Consider the following 21,377-nt stretch of genomic DNA (forward strand, 5'->3'; position numbering starts at 1 on the left):
ATTCCCAGAATGCATGGCGTGACAACTCTTCGCGCGCGCCTAAGAGGCGGGACCTCACGGAGGGCGTGGAGCGTGCGAGCTGAGGGCGGGGAAGCGCGGAGGTGGGCGGAGTTCTGCCACCTGCTCTTGCCACCCTTAAACTCTCTGGGTCTCGAGCGGCGCTGCAAACAGGAAAACGTGAGGGCGTTTTTTCGCTCTCGAAAGTTCTCTGTCTTTGGTTTTACTCACCCCGCCTCTGTCCCTGGACTAACTTTCCCCACCTCCCGGGGAAGGTCAAGGTGATTCTAGATTTTACAACTGGGGCTCGCAAACTTCCAGGGCTGGGAGGGTTGCTGAGGTACCTCACTGGCCTCCCGAAGGCACGTCCCGATTCCAAGTTCCAAATCCCTAGCTGCTCAGGTGCTGGAGTCGCCTTCTTGCACCGCCAATAATGAATCGAGACTCTTCTGTTTAATGTGAGGAGGAATACGCTTTCTCTCGCGGGGACACAAACTCGGTTAGAATTAATCAAAAAGACAAGTTGAACTATCGCAGGGGAGTGTTGCGCGCGTTTCCTGAGTGTTGCGATGGGTGTTTTAATTGCTGTTAACTCCTAACAGTGCAGCACTAGCTAGACACTGGGCAAGCCTCGAAAAGCACTGTTTGTACATTTTCTGAAGTCTGTCTGTTGTCCTTTAGTGTCCGGCAAGTTAAGGATTAGGTATTAGTAAAATGTGCTCAAGAAATAGTATTTTAAAGTATCCGGGTGTGCAGGGTGCTGAGAGATGCAGTGAGGGGAGGAAAATATGTCAGCAAATTAATTGCCATTACTAAAAGCATTGATATTAGTTGAGAATATTAAGATCCGTTAAGGTAACAGATGTCAGTGCGCAAACATATTTGGTAACACTCTTAAGTGTTTAAATATATCACCATAATTTTTCAACCTTTTCCCATTTACACAAAATAGAAAATGCAACTCTATGTTCCAGGTGCTATGAATAACCTTAATTTTCAACAACAACTTGGTAGGTAGGTAGTTTCCTCTTTTCACAGCTGATTAAACCATTCCAGAGGTGAAATGAGTTACCAAGTTCACACCTCTTTAAGTGCTAATGCCAGGAGGTAACCCAGTCTTCTAACTCCACAGTGAGACTGTTGGCATTAACCTTTAAATCCAAACTCTGCCTTCTGATAGAAGTCAGTCCATTATTAATTAATTTCCAATCTTTAATAAGATTTAAATATTGTGGCATGTCAGACAGGGTATGTAAACATGGCTGACTCTAATCTTATCAATTTCTGAGCAGATTTTAAATCAATTCCTTAACAGGGAAAGTAAAAGAGTCATAGTTCAGGCATGCGGCAGCAAGCCTGTTGGTTTTCTGGTTTCTAACTCCAGCCCCACTCCTCAAAGTCACTTATTTCTCTGTTGTCTCAGTCCCTGCCACACACACTCCCATTTTACATACACACATCCCACCCCCTTCCACAAGCTCTGACTCTTGTGGCTCCCACCAAGACAAAGGACAAGGAGTTTTTGACAGTACTTTTTATGCCCCTTTGAAAATACCTCAGTTGCAATCTCCATGCTTTAACAAACCCTTCCTCTTTACCATGGACTGTTATTTGCATCTTTGAGACATCTGCTACAGCTCCTCTTTACCTCTTTCAGGCCACTGCCACAACAATAATAAGAGCTAAAACATGACAATTTACTTTGTGCTTAGTGCACTTTACATATCTGATTTCATTTCACCCTTCTATCAACTCTGTGAGGAAGTTCATGTATTCCCTTTTTGAGGTGAGGAAAATGAAGTACAAAAAGAGACTAACTGGGAAGTGGGGTAGGCCTATACTCAGGAATTTTTATCTTATGTACAGATCCCCTGTTTCCTCAAACAGATCTCTATAGCCAAGTGTTATAACAATAAGAATGTTTACAGATAAGCTACACAGAGGGGAATTGTATGGCTATGAATTTACTTATGCTTCTTAGAGAATTTTACTTACTAATATAACATAAAAATAAGAATAAACATTTGGAGAGAAATTTGTTAAGTACTTTCAACTTGTTCTCTCCCTTTCTTCTCTCCTGGAATTTTGGTTAACCCAGGAAAGTTTTAAAGCCCACTTTTAAAGTATACAAATAAAGCTCAAAATGGCAATTCTTTCACACCTCACAATCAGTTATTATTTTATAAGTAATTATTTTCACTAACGTTTCCTTTCTCCTGAGAAATTAAAATAGTCCTTAAACATAGAAGCTCCTGCTGCTCTCCATAGAAAAAATATTGGCTGAATAAACCTCAAGGGAGGAGGAAAGGAGACTTCTTGGCAGATTTGTTACTCAAATTAAAGGCTTTAGTTGTAAAGTGACAAGTGATAAGATACCACTGATTAGAAATGTAGCCTAAAATATCAGGACTCTGTAGCGATGCTTGAATCACACATTGTTCTCTGAAAAATATTCATGCAACTTCTAAGCTTTATCTTTAGCAAGCTCTCTAAAGAGTTTTCTAGCACTAAATGCTGAAAACTACCCAAATATCTTGATTAAATGTTGAATACAATTACCTAATGTTAACAAAACTGAGAATATTACATATCGTTCCAGTCCTCACTGTTAGGAATTTAATACTCAATTCTCAACCACATTACGACTTGCTTCTACCCATTTCTTAATAATTTCAATCACCTATCACTAACTATTGCTGAATTAAAATAATAATTGCTTACAACTACGGTAATTTGAGCATTTACTATGCTCTTCACATCTTATGCTAAGTTCCTCACATGATTTCCTTTAAATCTCAGAACAACATTATGAGGTAAATAGTATCATGACCTATACCTCCCTTTTATATATAGGGAAACTGAGGTTAAGTGCCTCTCCCAAGTTTACCTTGCCTGAGACAGTTCAGTCAGTCTGATCTCACAGCTTGGGCACCCAACTATTATACTTATGAGGGACATGGCAGAGGGAACAAAGTCTTTCATCTTTATATTGCTGTTACCTTTTAGCAAAGTACAACTATTATTATAACACTTTGGGGGCACTAGATATAGGCAACACATAAATGTAAATAAAAGACTCTAATTTTTAGTGTACTCTAAGTATATTATGCATTTTTAAAACAAAAGCAATAAAGGTGGTACTTGTGAAGAAAAGGCAAATCCTCTGTGTCTGAGGATGCATTGCTAAGTATAAAATTGCAAGTCTATGCTCTTGCTAAAGTTAGAATATCAAAGCTAAAAATAGAAATATTACACTCTCTGTTTTGCCACTTCAAACTTAACTTTGAAGTTTGATCCTCTTAATTTTAAACTTCCTTTCCTTTTATTCCCCTGCATTATACTCTTAAAAAAAAGATTTACTGAAATATAATTCATATGCCATATATAATTCACCCGTCTGTCTAAAGGTTACTATTCAAAGTTTTTGGTATACTCACAGAGTTATGCAACTATCACCACTAGCTGATTTTAGAACATTTTTATCACCCCCCCAAAAGAAACCAATACTAATTAACAGACACTCCCCATTCCCTCCACCCCCAGCTAGGCAACCACTAATCTACTTTCTGTCTCATAGATTTACCTATTCTGGACATCTTATATAAATGAAATTATATAACATGTGGTCTTTTGTGACTGACTTCTTTCACTTAGCATAATGTTTTCCGGGTTCACTCATATTGTAGTATGTATCAGTACTTTATTCCGACTGGATAATATTCCATTATACAGATAGACTACATTTTAATTATCCATTTGCCAGTTGATGGATATTTGAACTGTTTCTGCTTTTTGGCTGTTGTGAGTAATGCTGTTGTGAATATTTGTTTACAGGGCTTGTGTGGACATGTTTTCATTTCTCTTGTATATATATATATATAATACATATATATATATAATTATATATATATATTATATATATAATACATATATATATATACACATATATATATATATATACATATATAATATATATATATAATTTCTCTTGTATATATATCTAGGAATGGAGTTGCTGGGTTATATGGTAACTATGTGTTTAACATTGTGAAGAGCCAAACTGTTTTCCCAAGAGGCTTCACCATGTTACAATCCCACCAACAATTATGAGGGTTCTAATTCTCCACATCCTCGAATGCTTGCTTTGTCTGTCTTTTTGATTATAGGCATCCTAGTGAGTGTGAAATGCTATTTCACTGGAGCTTTGATTTGTATTCCCCTAATGGCTGATGATGTTGACCATCTCTTCATGTGCTTATTGGGTGTTTTGTATCTTCTTTGGAAAAAATCTATTTAGGTTCTAACTGGTATATTTATCTTTTTATTATCAGGTTATAAGAATTTTTCATATATTCTAGATTTCAAGTGCCTTATCAGTTATATGATTTGCAAATGTTTTATCCCATTTTGTGGGCTGACTTTTTACTTTCTTGGCAGTAACCTTTACAGCATAAAAGCTTTTAATTTGATGTGGTCTTTTGTGATGAAGTCCAATTTATCCATTTTTCTTTTGTCACTTGTACTTTTGTTGTCATATCTAACATGGCTTTGCCTAAACCAAGAGCACAAAGATTTACATGTGTGTCTTCTTTTATGTCTTTTTATTTATTTTCATCCATGTCTTCTTCTAAAAGTTTTATAGATATTTTTATAGTTTTAGCTTCTATATTTAGGCCTAGCATCCATTTAAAAATAGTATTTTGCTTCATGTATTCCCCTTCCTTTCTTTTATTTTTTATTTTTTATTTTTAGGTAGGCTCCAACCCAGCGTGGAGCCCAATATGGGGCTCAAACTCACCACCCTGAGATCAAGACCTGAGCCGAAATCAAGAGTTGGACACTTAACTGACTGAGCCAACCAGGTGCCCCCCCCACTTCCTTTTAATTTAAATTAATTTTGAATATGTCAAACCAAAAAGAAGAACTTTAGAAGGAAAACAAGATACTGTTCTTATTCATCTTATTTTGGACATTACATCCAATGAAGTTCCAAATGCATCTGTCTAAATCCCTTTGAAAATAGAAAATATGATTCACACTTAATACGAACTATTCATTCTAAGAATAGACATTTAATTCGACAATTATTTATTAAATATCCACCTGTCGGATATTTAATAGTGCGTTGTCAAGCACTATTCTGAGCCCTGAGGATTCTGTGGTGAACAAAACAGGTAAGGCTTTCATTTTCATGGAGTTTACACACTGGTGGAAAGAAACAGAGAAAAAACAAGTAAATAGATACATCAGTAAGATTATTTTCAGAATGATAAGTACTTTGAGAATGTAATACGAGGGAGGGACAATGTTTTGGATTACATGGTCAGACAGTCTTCTGAGTTGAGATCTGAATCAATGGCCAATAACACCAGCTTTGCAATGATTTGGGGGAAAAAAACCAAAAACAAAAAACAGCGAGCAAAGGAACAGCGAGCAAGAGACCAAGAGGTAGGAAAGAGCTAGTAGGTTCCAAGTTAAAAAACAAGAGGAAAACCAAATCTCTCTAAGTGTCTATAGGCAAATGCACAAGATTTGGGGTGGCAAACTGGAAGATAGTTCCTGAAGTGAATACAAACGTAATGAAGACCGTGTATGCCTCCAGTTTCTTATTTAAAGAGGAATCCTCAACTAACATGGTAATAAAGTTTAAAATTTAAATAAGGAAAATATTCTGTAATCAGAATTCGCTTTGTTATTCTAAAGAGGCCAGATCAATACATTCTTGAAATTTTAACCTGATACCTTAGGCATTGAGAGGGCAAAGGCATTCCCTACTTGATCCCGTGGAAACTTAAGGCATTTCTTCTTGATCCAATGGAACTTAAGCATTGCTTTTTTGTTTTTTTTAACTGAGCGAAAAGTTACCCCCTCTCCATATTCCAGGTGTTGTTGGCTTCTGTGAAGTGGATTAGAGGCAACAACACCAAACAAAAATTGCTGGCAGAAGCTTTTTTCATAGTGATATCACATTATTTATCAGGAATTACCGTAGAGCTGAGATAGAATATATCCAGGCGTTATCCCTAAAACTGAAAAATTAGAGATAATTAATTATAAGCACAATGCTCAACCATAATAAGTACTTAATAAATGGTAGCTATTATCTCAATAGCTTTGGCTGATCTTCAGTGATACTACTCTTGATTGCTGGCTGGAATCTCTTAGGTTTCTGCTGCTCCCAAAGGAAACAAATGGGAAGGGTGAAGGAGATGAAGCCTCCGTGGTTAATGTTTGCAGGAGGAGATCATATGTAGAAACTTTGGAGCAAGTTTCATATATGCAGAAATCTCAGGTTAGGCACAGATCCGGGTGTGAGGCCTACAAGCTCTTGCTGCCCACCACCACCACTGGGAGGTTCTTCCTTCCTCTAGTGCCAACTTTGTAGAATTCCGTTTGAGTTTATTAAGGGTATTCTTTTTAAATTTTAATCTGGGGTCTCTGATTGCCAAGAAATTGCATGCAAAATTTTGCATATTCCCAGGGTAGTAGTTACTTTCATCGGATCTTCTGAAGCATTTAAGAGCAAATCTATAGAAACAGTAAATAGATTAGTGGCTGCCTAGGGCTGTGGAGGAGCTGTGGGGAAGAATGGGCAGTGACTACTTACGGGTGTGGAGTTTCTTTTAGGGGTGATTAAAATGTTCCAAAATTAGATTGTGGTGATGGTTGTAGAAGTCTGTAAATATACGGAAAAATATTGAATTGTAAACTCTAAGTTGTGATGGTATGTGAATTATATCTCAAAAAAATTTTTTTAATAGTAAGCATCTAAGACATTCAAAAGATTAATTACCATTGCTGTCTGACATAAACTCCTGATCATATCTTATTTTCTAATCCCAGAAACTCACAACTGTCATGTTCTGAGTGCCTACTATGTGCCAGGCCCTGTACTAGGTGCTTTGCATTTATTATATTATCATATAACAAACTTTGAGGGGGGATTCTAATTCACACTAAACATGAAACCAACAAATGATAAAACTGGATTTGAATTCAATTTCATCCAGCTCCAAAAACTCATGTTCCTTCTGTTATGCCACCAGTACTTCTCAAGTTTTTCCGACTAAGTACCCATAATAGCTAGAAGGATACCATTTTTGAGGGCAATGTACAATATTATTACCCTTCCATTCTGCTCTAATCAGTCATTACATTCTAACAGTTCTTCCTGTTATCTCCCAAACATCCCACTTCTCCCTCCCCATGACCAGCACTCCAATGCAGAGTATCTAGGCGTATCACTGTATATGGTAGCCCTGACTTCAAATTTCATCTGGTCTGGATTGCAGATCATATCATTCCTAGACTTGACAGCTCTTCCCTTATTACATACAGGGTAAAGTCCAGAACCCTCAGCAAAACACTGGAGGCCTTTGATAATTTGGTACTACCTACTTTCCAGCCTCCTACCCCACACACTCTAACCCTCAAACCCTATGGGACTAACTCACTCTACCCCATGCACACGAACATGCTCCATATCCTTTTTATATCTTACAATTCATGTCCTGTTCCAAGAATTCACTTGGCAAATTCCTTCTCATCCACCAGGTCTCATCTTGAGTTCACTCTTGTAAGAAGCCTCCTCTGACCCTTAAACATCATGTCCTTCTGCCCTACCATGTGCTCTAATATTACCCCTTTCTACCTCATTTGCACTACTTACCACACTGCATTATCACTGTCTATTTACCTCGTGCAGTAGTTTGTAAATCTTTGCAGTGGGAGTGTTGTGTTTAGCTGTTATGCCCCCAAGTGCTGGTGCTTAGCACATAAATCTCTCTATTGAAGAATGTGCCCCTTATCTCCCATAGAATATAAACTCTTATTTCTAGTGCCTTGCATGCTTAAATATCCTAACTATCTTTTCAGTGATACTTCAGGCATTTTGAGTATTTACTACGTGCCAGGCACGGTTCTAAATATTTAATATGGATGAACTTGTTTAAAACTCATAATAATTGTGTGAGGTCAGTGGTATCATTAACCCATTTTACATTAAGGAACCTTAGGGACAGAAAGGTTCAATAACAAGTGATGTGACCTTGAGCAAGTAAATGGCAAAACCACAATTCAAACAAAGTACACTTGACCCTTGAACTACACAGGTTTGAACTATGCAGGTCCACTTATATGTGGATTTTTTTCATTAACTACAGTATAGTACTCTAAATGTATTTTCTTAATGATTCTTTTAATAACATTTTCTTTTTATTGTAAGAATACAGTATATAATACATATACAAAATGTGTGTTAATCGACTTTTTATGTTATCAGTAAGGCTTCCTGTTAACAGTACGCTATTAGTAGTCAAGTTTTGGGGAAGTCAAAAATTATATGCAGATTTTTGACTGTGTGGGGATTAGTGCCTCTGACCCCTGAATTGTTCGATGATCAAGTCACTGTAGTCTGGTTCCAATATCTGCACTCTGACACTATGCCATGTGGCCTGTGTGTGTCTGTCCAGTGAGGGACTAAATAAATAAAATCCTTTCCAATTTCTACAGGAATAAAAGCCCAAGAGTCCTGAGCCTATTTAAGGAGGTATTAAGGAGCCTGTGTAAGGAGGCTCTTAATTTCTCCTTGATTTCATTGGAAAGGGTTGAAATACTGTGAGAACTTCAGGTACCTTCCAGGCAGTATACACAATGTTAAGTTAGCAGAGCCTGGGTTTGATCCCCAGAGCTGTGTAAACTTGACTCTCGTGATGGCCTGCTGTGGAATTAAAGGCCCTCCCATCAAACCATTACCCCACTTCATAGCCTTGTGTCTGGAGCTCAGTTCTTAACCTCTTTAACATCAGTTTCTCATCTGTTAAATAGAGATATCATCATTAGGATCTCTTAGGATTGTGAGGACTCAGTGAGTTAAAACATGCAAAACACTTAGAGCAGAGCCTGCAATTAAGTGCTCCCGGAAAGAAAAAGGAGGAGGAAAAAGTGTTTCCCCTTAGGGAGGGTCACTAACACCAAGTGGTCCTGTCAGTTGTTTGTAAATAGCTGCCAGCACCTTTTCGAAACGAGTAGGAAAGGAAGAAAAAGGATCCACACTTAAGTCAATTCTTTGCTGCTTTCCATCAATTTTGGAATTAAAGGTTAGGAGGAGAAGGCCATTGTAAACTTTTGCTAAAGGGAAATGTTGGGAGAAAACACAAATAATCACCTAGGGATTCTCCATAGCTCATCAAGAAGTGCCTGACCATATATTTATACTTAGAGAGTACCTCTCTTTTGAGGAATTTAAGTGGCTTTCAAAATTAGAACCTTTCTAGCGCAAGGGAATTCTGAACTCTGTTAATCATTTAATGGCTATGTTTCTGCCTTTCCCTCAATCACCTTTTTCTTCTTTTCCTCTCCAGCTACAAATTTCCCTCACAAACTACTTTTTAAGATGCATTTCTACCAGTAAAATCCCTGAGTTCTTTTTTGTTTATTTTGAGAGTAAATGGTTAAGAATGAAAGTAAAAGAAAACAGAGAAATACTCAGTCCCCTTGGCTGCCTGCCAGGAAAAATGCCAAATGTCAGAGGCCTTGCTGAAAGCTACCCGGCCACAAGTATGAGGGACTGGCCTACCACAAGATCATCCTCCAGGGGACTTTATACCAACAGCCTAAAAACTGGACAGCCTTGGGAACTTTTCCCTAGGAGGGCCTACAACCGGACTTGATAGTAAAATACCAGAGTCTTAAGCTCTCAAATCCACCACTAAACAAGAGCCTGGGATCTCAGGTTACATGCAAAGGATTTAGCTATGTGAATATTTTTCCTTTGTCTGAGAGGCCATAGAGCACAGTGGTGAAATGCAGGCTCGGGTGCCAGAGAGACTTCGGTTTGGATCCTGGCCCACTACTTACCACCTTGGTGATTTTGAACAAATTGCTTATTCTCACCTAACTACTATGCCTTCATTTTTAATATTAGGAATAACACAAGATCCATCTGAGAGGGTTGTGGTGAGGATTAAAAGTTCCAACACAGTTAAGTACCCTGCTCAGTAAATGTTAATTACCACTACTACTAGTTTTGCCAGCCCTCAACCTTGACAGGTGGAAACCAACACCTCGTACTACTACTTCTAGGACAGAGGCCACAGGACCATACCACTCTTGGTTGTTTTCCTTATGTTTACATCAGTCAGTAACCCCAGAGGATTTGAGTGATTCTAAGAACTCAAGCATGAGTTTCCAGGGCAAAGGAAACCTAAAAGGGAGTAATTTGAATCAAGGTCAAGTGATAGATTTATTAATAACAGTGCCTATTTGAGCACGTAACACATTATTCTACCTAATCATCACAATAGCCCCAATGGGGGAATCATTACTGCTTCCTAAATAAAGACACTGAAGCTCTCAGAGGTCTACCTACCTAGTAAGTGGTAGAATTGGGATTTATCTGAGAATTATCAAACACCAAATCTTCTTTTTTTTATTTAAAGATTTTACTTATTTATTTGACAGAGAGAGAGAGCGCACAAGCAGGGGGAGTGGCAGGTAGAGGGAGAGGGAGAAGCAGGCTCCCCACTAAGCAGAGAGCCCGACATGGGGCTCAATCCCAGGACCCTGGGATCATGACCTGAGCCGACTGAGCCACCCAGGTGCCCCGCAAACCTTCTTTTTCGTCTCTGCTATGAAGTCTTGATGCTGAAATCTTCAAGATTTAGCAATGTAATCGAGAAAAGCTCAATATTTTTACTCAAATGACGTGTGGCAAAAGCTCAAAAAGTCTCTCAGCAGTCCCTTACCCACCTCAAGATCAGAATCCTATTTAATGGCACACTTCTTAAGGGCACATGTTTAGTTAGAAGACATTCTGAGCAAGTCCCATTTTAATTGTATTAGAAAAAGACCAAAGGACAGGGCCAATACCCTGAAACTGTCTTTTTACATTTGATAATGAATACCTACCCACAGGACAGAGCTTGTTGGAAAGCCTGAGAGACAGAGCACCCAAACAAAGAAATGGTGTGCCCTGAATAGAATAGCCCTTTGACAGAATGTTGGGTGTTTTTTTGTTTGTTTGTATTTTGTTTTTTGTTTTTTAAAGTAGGCTCCACGCTGAGCTTGAACTCACAGCACTGAGATCAAGTTCTGAGCTGAGATCAAGAGTCTGATGCCCAACTGACCCAGCTACCCAAGCACCCCAACAGAATATATTATTTAAAGATGAACACAGCAATGTCTCATCCCATGTGCTCTTCTGCAATGTGATCCTGCAACTCCCCAACAAGAGGTGGAGTTCAATGCACTTGCCCTTGAGTCTGGGCTGGTCTTAATGATGTGCTTCACCAATCAAATGTGTTGCAAGTGACAAGACATACTGGGTCTTTCACGGTTGTGTCATCAGAAACATTTCAGCTTCGGCTTGGGTCCCTTGAAATACTCTCTCTGAGAAGCTCAGGCCATACAGATAAGTCATGTGTGGGGACTCCAGGTTTCAGCCGCAGTGGAGCTCCCAGTCAACAACCAGCATCAGCTGCCAGCCTTGTGAGTCAGGCATCTTGAACATCTCGCCTACTCAACTCTACAGATAAGTGCAGCCTCAGCCAGGACCAGCTCCATAATTTGTAGGGCTCAGTGCAAAATGAAAACCTTGAGTTTCCTGTTCAAAAAATATTAAGAGATTTAAGACAGCAACAAGAGCAATGAACCAAGTGTGAGGGCCCCCTAAGCATGGGGCCCTCCGTGGCTGCATAGGTCAACATGCTATGAAGCCTACCGTGGCCATATAGTAGACTCTGATTGCAACCATTTGAGAGGCCACAAGTGAGAACTTGCCAACTGAGCTTAGTCAACCCATATAACTATGAGACATAATGGGAAATTGTTATTTTAATTGACTAAGTCTTGGGGTGGTTTGTTATGCAGCGAAGGAAAATTAGAACATTCGCACAAGACAGTTGCAGGTCCTCTACCAAAGGACCCTCTGCTTGCATACATATAGGAGTTTGATCTTATGTGATAAAACACAAACAATCCCAGATCCAGGAATATGGCTTCCCAGGGGTCAGAGAGATTTTTCTTTATTCGGGCAGATCCTGGGAGAAGAAGGTAGGCACCATAGCGGCCTCAGAAATAGCTAAAAGAAGAGGCATTACCATTAAAAATAAAAGTCAAAATATGAAGAAAGTTGTACTCTGCAATTAGATTTATTGGAGCAATGGAAGGAAATTAAAAGTGAGGAAGCTGAACCACTTTGGTTATCTCTCTAAGGTATCAGGGAGAATGAGAAATTTTCCTGGGGATGCATAAATAGCTTTATTTTCTAAAAAAGTAAAAAAACTGGATTCCACGAACTACAGCTTGGTTCCCTCATCCTGGGCTAGATTCTGGAATAGCATGTTAAAGGAATACTTGGTGAATTACTAAAAGAGAAAGAATTGATCACTAAAATCCCACACAAATTCATTAGGAACAAATCATGGTAGACACAGGCCCTGGCATACGGTAGGAAGCCAAGAAATACTTGTCCCATGAACTAATTTTATTTTCTTCTTTCATGAAGTTATACATTTTGTAAAGAATTCAGGACATTTAGCAACATATTTCATGAATTCCTGGAGGGAAAAAGGAGAGAAATGTGGGCCACAGGATAGTGGAGTTAGGAGTTTGTAACTGATTCAACAATTACAAGCTCTTTGAAAAATTCAGCAGGTATAGACCACCTGGCCGATCTAGTGCAGGGGAATAAAGCACGGATTTTGATGTCATTGTTCTGCCATTTGCTTGTCATAAGACCTTGGGCAAATTACATAACCTCTCTCATTCTTAGTCTCCTTGCCTGAATAATAACCCATGTGGGATAGGCATGAAGCAGTTAAACGGAAAACCCGGGTCAGTTGGCTCCGTTCCACCCCCAGAGAACCAGAGCAGGTGGTTCCTCTGCCACGGAGACAATTACAGTGAGAGGAGGGAAACGACCAAAGAGGAAAAGATTTTTGAGTAAGAGGAAAGTCTTCTGGGCGGTACTTGGCTCAGAAGACTGCCCTTTAATTTCAACAGACTTTAGATATAGAGGTCCCTAATAGCCTGTCCTTCCACCATAGGTCTGAGAAGAGTCACTGACAGTCTGGCACCTTTGTAGGGCTTTTGGCTTGGGGTGGGTCAAGGTTCCTGGTATTTGTGTCTGTTTTATAACTATTAGGTACAGAAACAAAACATAAGAATAATATAAATTTAGCAGTACAAATACATAATTCAGGGAAACACCATGCTTGGAAGACCCAACTTAGAGTAGCTTCAGAGACTGAGAGTTCTGTGCAGATCAGTGTTAAAGGAGAAAAGCAAACAATCCAGGAATAGTGCAGGAAGCCTGACACAAGGCCTGGGCCTCACTTTCAAAGCCCTCCAGTGTAGATTTTTTATGTTATTACCAAATAAAGTTATATATTTGGTTGTCCTGGAGATATACTTACAAAATTGAAAGAAGGTCCTGTTCATTATGCAATTTTAAACTTGCATTTCATTGCTAGACCACACCACCTATAACGTGTTGACAATTGATATTTTTAATAATATTAATAAATTTAATAAGACAATCTCATGACTATGTTGTGCATGGTAAAAATATATTGCTTTTTATCATATATTAATTGTTACTGAAAACCACATAATCTAAGTATGATCACAATTTTTACCACCTCATTTTAGCATTTTTTAAAAACATAACAAGATTCTCAAAAACCATACATGGCCTGTGCTTCTCTCATTCTCTGCAAGAAGGTAGGGGAAAGCCAGGTTCAGAATCATGACAGTGAAAGTAGATAATTCAGGCAGGATAGCATGGGCGCTGCTCCCTGGCTCAATTTCTGCAGAATTAGATGTCTTGGCAATGCTGGCCCTAGCTCTCTGAGTTACCATTTGTGTGTTTGGAGTTGATTTCTCCCTGGATACTAATTTTTACCCTTTAAAAAGAGGAAGATGTTGAACTTCATGATCTCTGAGATATTTTCCTTCTTTAACACTGTAATGCAGCTATGAATACCTGAGTTAAGAAAGGTGATCCTCAATTCCTTATCTAAAACATTTGGAGCCAGAAGTTTTCAGAATTCAAAAATTTTCAGATTTAAGAAAGATAACATGTGCATAGAAAGTGTATTATGTAACACTCTAGTGGGTTACACAGCAGACCTGTAATTGTAATCAAACATTAGTTCTGCAGTGAAATGTATGAATATTCATACAAAGTGGGAAATAAAGATTATAAATAGCCAAATAACATGTGAGCTCAGTTCAGGTTTGCCACTAAATGAATTCAGGTCAGGTTGGGTCTTGCCAGGAATGAGTCACAAAACAAAACAAAACAAAACACCAAGTTTCAGCTTTTACAACTTTTCAAAAGCTTTCTGATTTTATAGTTTCAAAAGATTTCTGAGTTATGCAGTTAGTACCACTCTAAAGGTATGTCTGCATATCAAATGGATTTTACGTCTATCTAAACATGTTTCAATAATATTTACCAAACTGCAAATTGTTCATGTAGAACGTGCCTTGCCCTTTGCTTTTTCATCACTAATCTTTTTTTTTTTCTTATGAAGTCCCAAGGTAAAAGAAGTCCTTCAAATATGGAAAAGGGAAGGTAGCTGGCAATTGCAAAACTAGCTGGCAATTGGAAAACTAAATTTCCATTTACAAGCATACCACATTGCTTTTAAATATCAAAACAAAATACCACATTTGTTACGTATATATATTTAAACCTGAAATTGAAGCATTTGTTTTTTGGATGTGTCTAAAGAATTATACACTGCATTAAAATTTCAAATTAAACAAAGGTGCATGTTTAAAAAATGTTCGGATCACATCCCTCCCTGTTTAAAAACTCTTTGAAGGTTTGTTAGCTTCGTTTTAAATTTCTTTTTCTCAGGTTTCCAGACAGGTTGGCAGCTTATGTTAATTAGACATTTGTACTCCCCAGCCCCCAGCCTGTTTTTTTCTGAGAGGGTCCTTTTAGAATGCTGGGTGGTGACAGGGAGGGTAGGTGGTGGGTGGAGAGGCTTGTACAGAAAGTATGTAGCTTGGTGGTCAGGGACTGAAGGAAGCAGGGATTAGGAGATGTGATGGAGAGGAAAGTAGAAAGTGTGGGAAGGTGTCAGGTCCAATTCTCGTCCTTGCCCTAGAGCCTAACCACCTTCCTTTCCTTAGTTCTGCCTTCCCTTAACATTCTTTCCCTTTTGTCTTCCAGAATCAGATCCATTTTCTCACAGCCTGATTCTACCACACTCCTAGGATAACTTATTTTAATCAGGATTTTTTTCTCCTCTAGACATAAGCATGTTACCTGGAGAGAATAAAGGCTGATGGGTAGAGAATGCTTAGTCCTGGACCCTGGTCTTTTCCAAATGGAAGAGCATCTGGGGACCAAGTGTAGAAGGACAGTGAGGACATATCCCAACCAGGTACAGAGATACCAATCTTGTCATTTTTACCCTGGTGTTACAATCCCTGCAATTTTGAATATTCATCAGAGTCAAGGACTGGACTTCATCATCAATCTCCTAGTAGACCAGGGGAGATCCTACTAGGAAAATCCCTGTGGGTTTACACTAATCTACACAGATAAATAGCCTCTTTGATCCTCGGTATTTTTCCTCTGTAAAATGTGGATTAAAAACACCTACTGCCTGTAAATTGGTATGTAGTAGAGATAAAGAAGGTAGCATGCCTAATGCAATGGTGATGTGTATTAAATGCTTAATAAATGCTATTTCCCTTTTTCTTCTTATAGGAACTTGTGACCCCAGAAAACTGATAGAGAGGTTAGAGAAGGTAGACATAGAATGGGAGAGATGTGGGCCTCTAGAATTTCAGGTATTAGCTAGACCTGAAGAGAAATTGACTGATACATGTTTTTTAGATATGAACAATGTTGGAAGGGGAGAAAGGGACAATTTACTAGCATCTTAAGTATTCCCCCCAGTTTATCTGATACTTTACACATATCCCTTGTCTCTGTGTCATTGCTGTTCTCTTCATGACTCTTCTGAGAGAAGCATACCAAGCAATAAAGTATCATTTGGGTGATCTTTCCTGAAAGCAGTGGGGCATGAGGTTAAGGTAAATGGTTAAGGACCAGGTTAGAATCAGATAGACTTCTTTCCAGTCTCAACTCTGCCATTTTTTTGTGTGGCCATGGGCAAATCTCAGTCTCCTTTTCATCATTAGTAAAATGGTATTATCTTACCTAACTCCTAGGGTCATTAATTTGCTCACAAATATTTTTTTCTGAGCACCCATCATGTGCTAGGTATGGTATTAGGTATTGGGGATAGACAGTTAACAAAACAAGGTCCCATTCTTACAGACTTTGCATTCTAAGGGGAGACACAGAGAATGTACCAAGAAATGTAAATACATTAGATGGTGACTAAGTCAGAAGGTGGCTATGAAGAAAAATAAAGCCAGGTAGAAGGACATGGTGGGTGAGGGAGCAGGTTACCCTTTTCTATAGAGTGGTCTGAAAAGTCTCCAAAAGAAGGTACCCTTTGAGCAGAGTCTAAAGAAAGTAAGAAAATGAAGTGTGTTCTAGGCCATTGTGAGATTTAAATGAGATAATGCTGATAAACTTAGCACATTATCTGGAATACACTGGGCACTATATCAATATTAGCTGCTTATGTTTTTAAAGAGGGTATTTCATCACAGTGAAGGCTACAGGTAGGTGGAAATCTTTCTAGTCCCACCTAGCACACTCCTGAGGGACCCTTAACCATTGTGAAAGAGAGGGGTGGTGGCTCAGGGGACTTCATACACACACATTTTATTGCTGGCAATAAAATGCCAATTGTGCAAATAAAAGTATTTCTGTGGGAGTGGGATACTTTAAGCCAGCAAAAAAGAGAGTGGGGTAAGAGAAACTTTAGATTCACATTCTCTGTAACAAATATTCCCAACTCTGAAGTTTGCATGTGTGCAGAAATATTCCACCTCATCAACAATAATAATGGCAATGATGACATTAATTATGCCATTTATAGGTTTATAAAAGCTTTTCTTCCAAAGACCTCAAGTGTTTTATGTACATGACCTAATTCACCCTCACAGCTTCCCCAAAGACAGGTCTAGTCCCATTTAATAGATGAGGAAACTGAACTATAAAGAAGTTAAGTCATTTCTTCAAGGTCAAACAATTACTTAGGCAACTATGATCTAGATCCCAGACTTAAATTTCAGGTTAGGTCCCTTTCTGCCTGACTCTTCATCTGTCTGGATGTCAGAGATGATAAGGTGGGTGCAGTGAAAGGGAGCCACGATGTCAGATGTCATAGTGCTCACCCCTGGCTCATCCCATAGTCAGTGATCAGCAAATGTTGGCTTTTTAAAAAGCTCTTTAAGAAAGGGCTTCTTTAGTGCTACCAAAATATTAACTGTCTAGCACACCTCTCTGCTCTCTGATAGCCACTCATGCTTATATGTCAAGATGATATCAAAAACTACAAACTTTGGTTGATGAGACAGGCCTCGTTTAGAAATACCCATATACTTAAGCACAGGTATTTGGCTTCCCTCTCTGAAAGTCAACAGGAACACAGCTAGGGAACTCATGTTTGTTGATCATCTTCTCTGGGCTAGGCCTTTTACATATGTTATGTGTTTTTAATCCTCACGACAGACTTTTGCAGGAAATATAATTGACCACACTTGACAAATTAGGAAACAAAGTATCCAAAAAGTTAAGTGATTTATCTAGTGTCACATAGCTTATATATGGCAAAACTGGGATTCAATCCCACATCTGTCTGACATCCGAGTCTTGATATCTTCTGTAAGGCCAAACTGCCAATCCATAATACCTTACTCAAAGTCCCTGCAGTCTGATGATCCAGTGTGAGCCATTTATGACCCATTTCTCCCTTTACATGAAATATGAGCAAAAGAATTAAATCAGCAGGTAAAATTTGAATAATGCAATTTTGCTATCTTTAAACTTTCCACTTAAAAGTTTAACAGTTTGGTATGTGCAGCTAAAATTTGGAATTTTGTAAGTTCTATCTGTATTTTAATTATCTGGTCTATTCTTCTGCTCATTGGCATGAACAATTGGTAGCTTTCTAAACATCTCAGTGGACCTCTTTTTCCTATGTCACAGATGGTCTGGATTTCACAGGCAAGCACCTCTGAAGATATAAGGAAGGACTGAAATCTGGACTTTAATGACATCAAGACCTTCTCAGGCGCCAGAGGTAATATCTTGTAGTGAAATGCTATAGACTTGGGAAGGAATTTCATTTATAATTTAATCATCCAAATCATTCAAACTGGTACAGTGATGACACCAGCAGATAAATTATGTGTATATAATCTATTAAGCAACTGTCAAAAAAGATATACAAGAAATATACTCAAGGGGCGCCTAGGTGGCTCAGTCGTTAAGCATCTGCCTTCAGCTCAGGGAATGATCCCAGAGTCCTGGGATCGAGCCCCACATCAGGCTCCTCTGCTGGAAGCCTGCTTCTTCCTCTCCCACTCCCCCTGCTTGTGTTCCCTCTCTCATTGGCTGTCTCTCTGTCTGTCAAATAAATAAATAAAATCTTTTTTTAAAAAAAAGAAATATACTCAAAAACACAACAGATAAATACAAATGGAATTCTCAAAAATATTTAGGTAACTCACAGGAAGGCATTAAAAAGAAAACAGAAATGAGACAGAATAAAGAGGATATAAACATAAAACGGCAAACTTTAGCCTTCATGTATGAATAATTAAATTAAATATAAATGGTCTAAATACATCAATTAAATAACAGAAACTGGCAGAGTGAATTAAAACATATAATCCAAATATGTTATCTGTAAGAAACTCACTTCAAATATAATAATAAAGGCAGGTTGAAAGTAAAATGATAGAAAAAGATATGTCATACAAACATTAATCAAAAGAAAGCATGATTGGCCATACAAAGAAAAAGTAGACTCCAATGAGAAGAAAATTAGCAAAGACAGAGAGGGACAATACATAATGATAAAAGGGACACTACACCAAGAGAAAATGGCAATTTTAAATATGTATGCACCAAACAACAGAGTTGCAAAATATGTGAAGCAAGAACAGAAAAAACTGAAAAGAGAAATAAATTCACAATTATATTTGGAAAATTTAATACACTTCTCTCAATAATTCATCAAATACTTAGACAAAAAACTAGCAAGGATACAGGAGAACTCAGTAATGCCACAAACCAATAGGAACTAATAAACTTGTACAGAATATTCCACACCCTGAACACATGCTTCTTAAGCGCCCACGGATCACATACCAAGATAGACCATATCCTATAATGCTTGCCATAAAACAAACCTCCACAAAATGAAAAGAATTGAATTCGCACAGAGTGTGTTTGAAGTATGTTGAAATCACACAGAGTGTATTCTGAATTGATTTCGTTTAGAATCAATTTAGATAACAGAAAGATCTCCAATACAGAAAAATCTCCAAGCACTGGGAAACAAAACAAAACCCATCAAAATAATCTGTGGGTTAAAAAGGAAGTATCATGAGAAATGAAAAATTACACCAAAGTGAAAATGCAGCATATCAAAATTCATGGGACACAACTGAAGCAGAAGGAGGCACTCCTTCTGTCCTCTGAATCCCTCAGCACTCTGCATGTTCCTTTAGCAAAACCCAAAACTCTGGCTTAAAACCATTCTTTCTACATCCTTCTTCTTCCTTAGATTGTGAGTGGACAATATCTTATATTTCTATGCCAACACCTGGCTTAGTGCTCAGTAAAAGTTGCCTGAGTGAATGAATGACTGGACAGAACAAGCTACTTAGCCGAATGATATCGAGGCCAAACCAATTTCTGCATGGGATCTATCAGAAAGTATATATATGGTATGTGGGCCCTGACAGAGTGGGGCTGCTGCATAGACACTGTTCTGAGCAGCTGCCTAGTTTGTCTACCGGGAGAGCCTCCTTGGATTTATAGTTGCCAGAAGTGGCATTTGCCTATGAACGATGAAAGTAGAGAAAATTTAACACACACAATTCCATATCTCTGCCCTCAATTTCTTTCATTCATCAAGTCAGATTTGGCCCTCTCCTTATTCCTTGACCTCAACTATCCAACTTTTCTCACCTTTTCCTTTATTCCCTTGTGAATAGAAGGACCATAAAGGTCATCTAGTCCAGCTTCCCTTCCCATAACTGAATACCCTGTAGTCAGTTCAAAGGTGAGCTGCCAGTTTTTCTCACAAATTAACTCAACTCAACTTTCTGAGAAGAGCATCATTGAGAATCAGAATGTAAGGCATAAACTTAGTAACTGAGGAAATGAACTAAAAGAGAGTCTGTGAGCCCTCCCCTTTCAAAACCAGTGTTTCTACTAAATGCATAAAGGCAGACTTATTCTAGAAAACTAGTTAAAGTCAAAAGTTAGGAAAACGTTCCAAAAGGTTGAGTATGCTGAAATCCCTCAGTAGTCTTACATGTTACGAGGCTGGTTCTCTTCCCAGAGAACTAAAAGTATGATACATTCCCTAACTATACACAGTCTTGATGATGTATTTCCAGGATTCTGTAGATGTGTTTAAATCTTATTTTTCCCCCCTCACAACTGATAATGCAGTCAATTAGTTGACATATCCTATGTGTTGTGTAGTTATACTTCTCAATGGGAAAAAGTAAAGAGCATTCTAAGTTTTTATATATGTCTCCTGTTAAGTTTGGTAAGTTAGTCTCAGTGTTTGATCTAATCATGGTGAACTTGTAATTCAGTTTATGAGCCTTTAAAGGGGAGAACCCTTCCTGGAAATCTGGTGACTCCACCTAATTAATACCACCATCTGGTAAACTCTAGATGGTCGACTAGCTTGCTTGCTCAAGTCACGTCCTACTTTATCCCAGGCCTTTCCATTTAGATGACAAGGTCCTAACAAAAGATCACACTTGACTTCTGCTAGAGAGAGGGGGCTCAGTATTTATGGGTTGCTTTTTTGGCCTTTGCTTTGTGCCTTTAAAAATGCTAAAACTTGCCTTCTTTTCCTTTTCTTCTCCTTGATCCTTGTTCTGTCCCTTGGGGCTATGATGAGAAAATTCAAGTTGGTTCAGTTAAGCCAACGTTAGAAACCTAAAATGGCTAAGTAAAATTAGATAAAATGACCAGATGGCAGCAACAATATTATCTTATTTTTTTTTCTTATGATAATTAAAAAGAGAAGTACAGCAATCATCACCCCCATTGAAAACCTCTCGGGAGGGGCAATTCCAGGGAGTAGGAGCCTCCAAGGATGTAGAGCTGCAAGTCAGCAGCAATTGCCCTCCCACTCTGAAATCAGCAGGACTGAGGGCTGACTGTGTCCTCACAGGCCTCATTCAAGGTGCCCAAGACTGGCATTATTAGCACAGCCTACTTAATAGCGTGTGCTATCTGTCAGAAT

General features: G+C 38.5%; 1 long non-coding RNA gene across 3 annotated transcripts in view; it reads left to right on the forward strand.

The window, feature by feature from the left end:
* Positions 1-43: 43 nt before the first annotated feature.
* The window catches only part of LOC123795330 (uncharacterized), a 101,969-nt gene continuing 80,635 nt past the window's right edge, over positions 44-21,377 (forward strand). For 2 of the 3 annotated variants that reach the window (XR_006780440.2, XR_015726263.1), the window contains exons 1-4: positions 44-278; positions 4,750-5,171; positions 15,263-15,395; positions 18,086-18,179. This is a non-coding gene — a long non-coding RNA (uncharacterized LOC123795330). The remainder of the gene's footprint in view (positions 279-4,749; positions 5,172-15,262; positions 15,396-18,085; positions 18,180-21,377) is intronic. The other variant, XR_006780439.2, reaches the window with a different exon arrangement.

Source organism: Ursus americanus, chromosome 12 (genome assembly GCF_024610735.1).
Source record: "Ursus americanus isolate L20-20 chromosome 12, mUrsAme1.1.p, whole genome shotgun sequence".
NCBI lineage: Eukaryota > Metazoa > Chordata > Mammalia > Carnivora > Ursidae > Ursus > Ursus americanus.